This window comes from Gekko japonicus, unplaced genomic scaffold, assembly GCF_001447785.1.
Source record: "Gekko japonicus isolate JY-2015 unplaced genomic scaffold, Gekko_japonicus_V1.1 scaffold868, whole genome shotgun sequence".
NCBI classification, from domain to species: Eukaryota; Metazoa; Chordata; class Lepidosauria; order Squamata; family Gekkonidae; genus Gekko; species Gekko japonicus.
The window spans coordinates 704,722-714,867 of record NW_015175381.1 but is presented as its reverse complement, the minus strand read 5'-3'; the positions used below and the strand labels follow the sequence as shown (position 1 = coordinate 714,867).

The 10,146-nt window shown below is 42.8% G+C and overlaps 1 long non-coding RNA gene across 1 annotated transcript in view; it reads left to right on the top strand.

The window, feature by feature from the left end:
* Window positions 1-9,841, top strand: part of LOC107122478 — a 35,732-nt gene extending 25,891 nt beyond the window's left edge. Inside the window, exon 4 of the long non-coding RNA XR_001482922.1 lies at window positions 9,805-9,841. This is a non-coding gene — a long non-coding RNA (uncharacterized LOC107122478). The remainder of the gene's footprint in view (window positions 1-9,804) is intronic.
* The last annotated feature ends 305 nt before the right edge of the window (window positions 9,842-10,146 follow it).

Below are 10,146 nucleotides of genomic sequence, written 5' to 3'. Positions count from 1 at the left end.
GGTTATGTGCGCTCTGTAGATAACAGGTATCGAACAGCTACTTTCCAGTGGGTGAGGTTTTGGTATCTAGCTTTGGCTATTGTTTCCTTCTATCAGAGAGGGGAAAATAAACAGTAGATATATCTACATGCTATTCTGTGGCCCAGTACATTGAAATGCTTATCACAATACAAGATATCTAATTGTGAACATTGCTCCAGAGTGCAAATAAAAAACAACAACAACAACACAACTGCATAACAGGGCAATGTACAGATAGGACGGATGTTTCTACAAGACTGGGAGAACTGCCAAGTTTGCAGAAAAATCCCAAAAGTGATTTAATTAAAAAAGAACAAGAGAAATTGTGTCTGCACTTACACAGACATTACAACTCAAACAACAAAAAATAACCCAAAATCTTTTTTTAAAAAACATAATATAAAAATACAAAAATAAAAAATAATTATGTAACATAAACAAAAAATAGAAAATGTTTTCTCCTGAACATGCCCTTCATTACATAAAAGGATTTTAAAACACTGTCTATAAAACACAATAAAAATAAATTTTGTTAGGATACTGTTGCCCTGCAAGGCACTTAATGTGCTTTTATGGACTTTATAACCCATAAGTGATAAAATGGACTGTGCAAACATATGCTTAAGGGACTGTATTGCTTGGTGACCCAATGTGATGCCAGTTGAGAATGCACACCTAAGAGAAGAAAGTCTTCCTTTGCATTGCTGTTCCAGTTGGTTCTTCAAGGTTATCTGCCCTCTTGCCTGCTTCATGTTCGTTGCATCTATGACACTGTCTAACCATCTCATCCTTTGCCGTCCCCGTCTTCTTTGACCTTCAATCTTTCCCAGCATCAGGGTCTTCTCTAGTGAGTGCTCCCTTCTCATTTGGTGGCCAAAGTATTTGAGCTTCATTTTCATTATCTGGCCTTCCAGGGAACAGTCAGGGTTGATTTCTTTTAGGATTGACTGATTTGATCTTTTTGCAGTCCAAGGGACTCTCAAGAGTCTTCTCCAGCACCATAGTTCAAAAGAATCTATTCTTCGGCGCTCGGCCTTCCTTATAGTCCAACTCTCGCAGCCATACATGACTACTGGGAATACCATTGCTTTGACCATGCGGACTTTTGTTGGCAGGGTGATGTTTCTACTTTTTATCATGCTGTTTAGGTTCGCCATCGCTTTCCTCCCAAGGAGCAGGCGTCTTTTAATTTCATGGCTGCTGTCACTGTCTGCTGTGATCTGGGATCCCAGGAACATGAAGCCTGTCACTACTTCCACGACTTCCCCTTCTATTTGCCAAGGAGTGATCGGGCCGGATGCCATGATCTTAGGTTTTTTTTTATGTTGAGCTTCAAGCCCACTTTTGCGCTCTCCTCTTTTACACTGAGCAAGAGGCTCTTTAGGTCCTCTTCACTTTCTACCATTAGAGTGGTATCGTCTGCATATCTGAGGTTGTTGATCTTTTCCCCAGCAATCTTAATTCCAAGTTACTTAATTCCAGTCCAAGTTACTAGCTCTTAATATTGACCACTCCTTAGTTCCCCTCCCTTCTTCCTGCCAGCCAATAGCATGTTTTTGGGACGGACTAGTAGGAGGTGGGCCAAGACATGTGACCAGCCTGGCACAACCCCCCAAGCCCCCCCTTAAAAGGGAACCCAGACATGTGCTCACTTTCTTGCTCTCTCTTCCCCTCCCCCAACGACCCCTATAATCTCTGCTTCTGAAACTTGTGGCCATCTGGTCAAAAAACAACAACAACCCTTGCCTCAAGACCCTGGAACTGCAGCTAGAGTCCCATGTGCTTTCTGCTGGTTCAGTCTGCACACTTCCTTTTCCTAGCATAAATCCCATTTTCTAGAGTTTCCTTATTTTTCCATTTGGAAGACTTCATCTCTTCAGGATCAGGTAAAAGTATTGCCAAACCAACAAAACTCCTGCTAAAGTGAATGTGCTATCCCAATCTCTCTAAGTTTCTTAGCCCTGTATACTTGTGTGTGTGTTTGTGTAATATTTGAATGTGTATAAAATACAGTAAAAGACTTTGATTTAAACTAATATCAGCCTGCTTGTCTGCTACTGGTGCTCTGAATAAGTGGGAACCTCTGTATATAAAGGTGAAAGCTCCCTTTGCCAATTGCTTATTAATAATAACTCATAATTCCCCAATACTGATAATAATTTAGAACAATTTGGCTAACAATACCTTTAGAACTAATTCTCATTCTACTTCTTCATTGCATTACGTTTATACACAAAATTTAAACTACTTCTCATTCTAGATTTTTCTCCTGCTACCATACAAATGTTAGCCAAACTGTTTTATCTACAACAGAGGCCAGACTAAATATTTTGGGGTCCTTGCCTGTGTATACAGGAGTCTAGTCCCACCCTGAGGATTTTCCCATTGAGAGAAGGCGACGAGACTGGTATCTTAAAATCAAGTTGTTCTTTTTACTTGCGAATATTTGGTTCACATACAAACAAAACTGAATCTCACACACAATCACACAAGATCCTTAGTATTACAGGTATATAAAATAATCACTTTTACACTAAATGGATAGGGAGGGAAATAGCAAATACGTATCTGATCCGAAGCTTGACCTTCTCAATGAAGAATGAGGGAATAAGAACAGAATAACTAAAGGAATTCTAATTCACACAGTTGGAACCTGCCAACACGTGTGGACCTCCTTGGCTGCAGTCCAAGAGATCAAGTAAGAACAAAGGATTACTTATATAGTAAAGCTAAACGTACTTAGATAAAGGTAGAAGGTGGCTAGCGGGGTTCAAACTGTTGAACCTCACTTTATATAGGTAGTCCTTAGGGGGTTGACATCTGTGCCATCCTCCTTTGTCCCACCTACCTATAGTCCGTCCCAGGAACTTACTCTATTGGCTATAGGTAGTGACGTGTCTAACTAGAAGGAGTGGACAATATTGAAATCTAAACCTTAAGGAATGCATCTGGTCAAGGTGTGAATCTTGGTGCCATGACAACCATTGAAGTGTAGATGAATCTTGCTCTGTCCCAGGCAATAAACTGGTCATTTGGCAGGAAGCTGTCCCTTCAGATGTAAACCAGATATCTTAGTTAGGTGTCCTTCAATAGTTCATCAATGGAGACTGCAAACAGAAGTTGTTGTTTGTGCTGACCCTGTTCATGGCACAAATGGATAAGATTACAAAAAAACTGAATAACAAAGAAGACGATGAGTTTTTTGGAGAATGGAATGATTTTAAAATTTATCTGGAAAAGAACTGGGATGTGAAACAAAACTTAATATGTTTAGATCAATATTAAGTCAAACGATGTTATCTTTAGATTGTAATGATGAAAAACTGATATTGTTGACGATATGAAGTAATTTGGAGCAGGGGTGGAAGCATTGTGGGAAGCCATTGGAGGGAGGGGAGGAACTGGGAATGGGGTAGACAATTGATAGAATGAAATGTTTTATATGTTGTATTCCTGAGAAAATAAAATTTGTTTACCAAAAAAAGAAGTTGTTGTTTGTGCTGACCACAATGGGCTGGGCTGTGTGTGTGCAAACTCCATTAGCTCAGGCTGGGCTGTGTGTGTGCATGCGAACTCCATTAGCATAGAATGCAGACAAGGCGTCTTCCAGGTGAAGCAATCACAGCGGGCAATGCAAACAGCTTTCCCTAAGCCTGTAGGGGTTTGTGGGCACAGTCCATGTGTGTGTGTGTGTGTTAGCAAATACAAATACATAAAAGCAAATATTAAGTTCATCTTCCAACACAAATAATACACACTCCATCTCTCCTCGAATTTCTTAACTGATCTATTTCTCAAATAAGATGTTAGTTTCACCATCAATGCATACTCAACAAGTTTGTTTTTCCACTCTTCTAATCATGGGCAAATGTCTGCTTTCCATTTTGTTGCATAAATAACTCTAGCTGCTGTCACCATATATCTGAATATCTCTTCCAGTTTTTTTGGCAGATTGTTAGGCAGTATACCTAATAACATACTCTTAGCTTCCATGGGAAATGTAATTAAAATAGTCTGCATTTCTCCATGTATTTCTTTCCAGTACCTTTTTGCTTTTTTACACATCCACCATGTATGAAAAAAGTTCCATCTGTGTCTTGACATTTCCAACATTTTCCTTTGTAGTTTTTGGTCACTTTATCTATTTTCTTTGGAGTTATATACCATCTGAAAAACATTTTTGAAAAGTATGCAGACGGAGAGTGATTTCAGCTAAGCATACCTTTATTTAGTCAGGACAAAAGACAAGGGACCAGCTCGCAGGCTGGTTTATATACGTTCAGAAAACCCGCCACCAAGTACACCTAAACACACCCCCTACTCCCGATAGGCTATTTACAGTAACCGGGCGACCATTGGTCTCCCGGCTGAGAAGCTGGCCCTTTGATTGGGCCGGCTAGGATCCTACGGACCCATTGTCTTTGGACATGAAGCTATTGAAGAGTTGGGCCTGGCCAGCCCGGGCAAGTCCGGGCATGTCAGGCTGAATACATTACAATTTTGTACCAGTTTTCTCTTAACACCTGACTGGCTGTGAACTTAATATCTCTTTCCCATAACAATTCTCATTGATGCATAGATATCTGTTCTTTAAAATTCTGCATATTTAATCATACATGTTTTCACTTGTTCTTCTTCTGTTCTAGCTGAAGTAAAAGGTAAAGGTAGGTAAAGGTTTCCCTTGCTCGAAAGCCAGTTGAATCTGACTCTAGGGATGCGGTGCTCATCTCCGTTTCCAAGCCAAAGAGCCAGCGCTGTCCAAAGATGTTTCCGTGGTCATGTGGCCGGCATGACTAGATGCCAAGGTGCACGGAACACTGTTACCTTCCCACCGAAGTGGTACCTATTTATCTACTTGCAATGTCTTGCTTTCGAACTGCTAGGTTGGCAAGAGCTGGGACCAGAGACGGGAGCTCGCTCCATCATGCGGCACTCGAGTCTTGAACTGCTGAACTACTGACCTTCCGCTCTGCAGTAGTAATTTATAAATCCACCGTAACAAATATTCTTTTTTTTGTGTGTGTGATTGATTGTTGTGTGATCAACTGAGAACCAGTTTGGTTAAGTGGTTAAGTACACAGACTCTAACCTGGGAGAACTGAGTTTGATTCCCCATTCCTCCACTTGCAGCTGCTGGATGACCTTGGACAAGCTATAGTTCTGTCAGAGCTCTCTCAGCCCCACCTACCTCACAGGGTGTCTGTTGTGGGGAGGGGAAGGGAAAGGAGTTTGTAAGCTGCTCTGAGACTCCAAGTGAAGGGCAGGGTATAAATCCAATCTCTTCTTTTTCACGTCAAACTCTGTCATCTCTCTTAAAGCTCCATCTTTGGTGCTTATAACCTTCTTTAATCTTGAACTTAATTGGTTTTAGTATTAATTGGTTAATTATTTATTATTCTTTATCTTGGCTGTTTAATCCAATCAGCCATCCAAACCAAGCCAGCTGCTTGGTAATATAATTTTACATTTGGAACCACTAGTCCTCCTCTCTTTTTCTCATCTTGTAATACTTTAAAACTTACTCTTGGTTTCTTGCCATTCCATATAAATTTATTTATCTGTCTCTGCCATTCTTTCAATGTAACATTTGAAAAAAAAAGTTTACTTTTGGCAATACATTCATCTTGATTACAGAAATTCTGCCCAGCCAGGAGATTTTAAATTTTTCCCATCTGGATAAATCTTCTATCAACATCTAGATCTTCTGATAATTATTTTTAAAGAGGATGCAATTTTGCCCAGTCACATTTATTCCCAAGTATTTAATGGGATTGGTGGCAACTGTACATTCTGTGTTCCTTATAATGTCCTCTTCCTGTTGTTGCATTAGTAACTTTAATATTATTTTGGTCTTCTTTCTATTAATTTTGCAGCCAGAGAACGATCCAAGTTCTTCATTATTTTCCATTTCATACTGCAGCAATTTTGGGGACTCAGCACAGTCAAAACCACATAATTTGCATAGCTTTTCATTTAAAACTCTGCACTTTTCACTTTTATTCCCTGAATCCTGGCATCTTGTCTGATCTCTATAGCCAATATCTCCATTGCTAATATAAATAATAATGGTACCAAAGGACATCTCTGCTGTGTGCCTTTTTCAGTTGTAATTGCTTCTGTTAGTTTCCCATTTATTAAAATCTTTGCTTGTGGATTTATACTCTACATCCAGTTCTAAAGCTTGGAGCCACAGTCCATATTCTGAAGTACGTTCGGTAGGAAATGCCATGTTAAATTGTTGAACGCTTTCTCTGCATCGAAAACCAAAAAAGCTGCTTTCTTTCTCTTCTTATTCACAAATTCAATATTATCTTTCATATACCTCTTTGGGACAAAGCCCATTTGATCCTTTTTCTATTAAATTTGGTATACATTTTCTTAATCTCTCCACCATTTTTGTAGCAAAGATGTTATAATCTATGTTCAACAGGGAAATAGGTCTGTATGACTGTGGTAGCAAGCAGTGGCCAGGAGAAAGTGTGTGTGTGGGGATCTCTTGGGAGAAAGCGGATCTTGCTGCCGGTGGGGAGAACCTTCTCCACACAGGCCCAGCTGTTTCAGACTTGCTGGCATAGTTAATTTAAAGGGGCTATGCTGGGGAGCCAGAGGCAGCTGCTGGCTCCCCGGCATAGCCCCTTTAAACAGGCTGCACGAGCGAGCTCAAGACAGCTGGACTGGTGTGGAGAAGACACCGGAGAAAAATGGAAGGAAGTCCCTTCCAGGGTAATTCCCCTCCTCCTTTCTCCTGGCCAGGGCAAGCTGCGGCTGGGAGAAAGGTGGAAGTGAGTCCCTTCCAGAGTGATCCCTACCCCCTTTCTCCTGGCCAGGGTGAGCCACAGCCGGGAGAAAGGTGGAAGGGAGTCCCTTCCAGGGTGATCCCCACCCCATTTCTCCTGACCGTGGCGAGCCATGCCAGGGGAAAGGGGGAAGGGAGGTCCTTTCCAGGGTGATCGCTGCCCCCTTTCTCCCAGCTGCAGCGAGCCGGGGCTGGGAGAAATGGGGAACCAAACTTCCCGGACTGGTTTGATGGGATCTGTTTGGCTCAGTTTGGGGTTTGGTTTGGGGGTTACCCTGAAACGAACTGCATTTTTTAGATTTGTGCCCATCCCTATACCATGTATATCTCCAAAAATAATTATTTCCTGAGTCATCCAAAATCTTGTGATATTACAAGCAGCATTACAACCAGGCCTTTTAAAACCAGTCAGGTTGGCTGAAGAGAGGGAGAGGAGATAGACACAACTTTGCCGCCATGCTTGGGCAAGCTGAAACGCTCTGTAACATTTTGTTGCAGGTCTCTAGTTACACAGCAGAACCACCTCAAATCCAAATTGACACTATCTCCAATCGTAAAGAAATCTTATTTACTCTCAGATCTTTTAATTCAGATGTAAACCCCCATGATTTCAATGGGATTTACTTTCAAGCAGAAGTTTTTAGAATGACAACCCATGTTTATTTCCTCTTTCAGTGTATCCAAATGTCACTCTCGGCCAATATGAACAGCCTGAGCCAGTTTAGTACTTGCTGGCATATCCTATAGCGACCATGTGTAGGGGCCAGCAACTTCTGTGGATTGGTGCTATTATTTCAAATTGAATACTTTACCTATCACTCCAATAAAATATGGGGTCGTGAAGAGTCAGACTTGACTGTGTGACTGAACAACTTCTCCATTCAGATTTTACAACTTCTCCATTCAGATTTTATTTCTGATCATGTGTACAATGAACTCTTCTTATATTAGGGATGTAGGGGCAAAATGAGATATATGGCATATAAGATGTAGCCTAATATATCTAAGGGAGGTGTGGCAAAACGGGGACTCACCCACAGCTCTGGGAGACTGAGCAGCCGTTCGGTGGCTCACAAGCCCCTGTTTTTGCCTGCCCACCCTGTCTGGTGGGACTAATTCCTTTCATCAGTTGCTGCCCCCACTCACTGAATTTACACCGCCTTCCTAGAGGGACAGTGAGACCCCTCTGGCTGATTCCCCAACCTTGGGAAGTGGATACCTTAATCTTTGGGTGCCCCCTGGAGAGTTGGCAACCCCTCCAATTTGGGCCTGTTTGGCTTCCCTGGTCTTCCTTTGCCATGTGTAATGTGCTAAGCAGGGAGGACTATGTGGTCAAAGCACTACCAGGTTTTATAGTTCAAAAAGAAGGTTGAATTAAACTATGTACAAGGTTAGGCACAGACATAACTAGGGTTGCCAAGTCCCTTTAAACTCACCGGTGGGGGAGGCTCTGCCGGCTCCGTGAGCCGGCTCCAGATGTGCGCGCGTGCAAAGCACGCACACGCCGCCAGCACGTCAACGGAAGTGACATGCAACATCACTCACGTTGGGGGCGTGGCCCAGATCATCGGGGGGGGGGGACCATATGTTCCCCCCGGGGCCTGATTCGGCCACGGCGGAAATCAGGCCTCCAAAGCGGGGGTTTCCCCGCCCCCCGCCCCCACTTGGCAGCCCTAGACATAACACAAGCACTTCAACACAACCGGTCAGAAAATAAACAGGATCAAACTGCAATTCCTCTGTCCCTACAGACACCCTGATCCATTATCTAACTACCTCCATAGTGGGTGGCTGCAGGACAGGATTCACTCTCCTCCTCTTTGTCATTGGAGTGAGACTTCAGTCCCTCCCTCAGGACTGGTCACCAATACTGCTACCCTCCTGGCTCTCCACCACAATTTACAGTGGCCGGGATGGCCCACAGAGTGTCAGGTAGCAGGAGTCCCACCTAGGCGCAGCCCCTCGAAGCTATCGTCCAAGGCTGAGATGAAGGCTGAGACTAACTCCTCCCTGGATGGGCAGAAGCCTTTATCTCGGTGGCTCCGACCCTGGGGTGAGTCCCTACTTTCCCGCACTTTTTCTCCAAAGCTGCTGGGAAATGTAGGCAGGGAGCTATGGCAGCCGCATTGTCCCCTATGGAGCACTTCCCCCCCTCCAGAAGGACTACCAGATTGGCAGCCATTTTAAGGTAAACTGCTGCCTCTGTCTGGCAGCCATTTCGTTACAGAAGGTAATAATTTTACCTATAATGAGGACCTATCCATATTTAACGTGTGTGTGTGCTGTTACCAGATTTACTAGCTTAACTGTGTACCTCAAGTTTCAAAGGCTTCCTATATTCCTTTCTGCTTATCAATACATTAAAACTAGTGCATATTTATAAAAAGCATGACAGCTTTTTTTAAAAAAAAAAGTCAGTCTTTTTTTTCTATATAGAAAAATGAAATTTAGTAGCAACATATTATGATTGCAAATGGATCCTTCTCAGGGAATTGCACACTTTAAATGTAAAAATGATTATAAGGCAAAGAGCCTATGAATAATGCAGAAGGATCTCCCGGAACAAGAAACCAGATTCTGTTTCTCCTGTTTGCCCTTAAAACATATCTAGATTTTGTAATGCAGCAAAACTCCCCTCCACCACCACCACAATTTTTTTGAATGCAAGAAAATACTTAGGTGAGAGTTAGGTAAAGGTAAAGGTTCCCTTGCTCGAAAGCCAGTCGAATCTGACTCTAGGGGTGCGGTGCTCATCTCCGATTCAAAGCCAAAGAGCCAGCGCTGTCCGAAGACGTTTCCGTGGTCATGTGGCCGGCATGACTAAACACCAAGGCGCTCGGAACGCTGTTACCTTCCCACCGAAGTGGTCCCTATTTATCTACTTGCAATGTCTTGCTTTCGAACTGCTAGGTTGGCAGGAGCTGGATTTTGCTGAGTTTTTAAAAATCTAATATCTGAATGTTCTATCACTTTTTTTTTTAAACAAGGAAGAGGAAGAAGCACAGGAAGAAGAGGAGGAAGAGGCAGAAGAGGAGGAGGAAGAGGAGGATGAGGAGGATGAAGAAGAATCTTAGTATATTTTTATAACTTTTCCCCTTCATTGTCCAGGTAATTTTCTTGACCATTAGATGCTTCAGCCTGAAAATCCTTATTGTCCCACTAAATTCCACTGGCAGCTCCTCTAGTCTAAGCCCCCTGTTTTAATGGGTGGGCAGCACAATCCTGAGGGCTGCCGTGTCCGAGACGGCCAGTGCAACCGCAGCACCACTGGTCCATTCCTAAGGGGAAACCACACAGGCCAGGGAAATGGCCTTGCACCAGGGTCATAC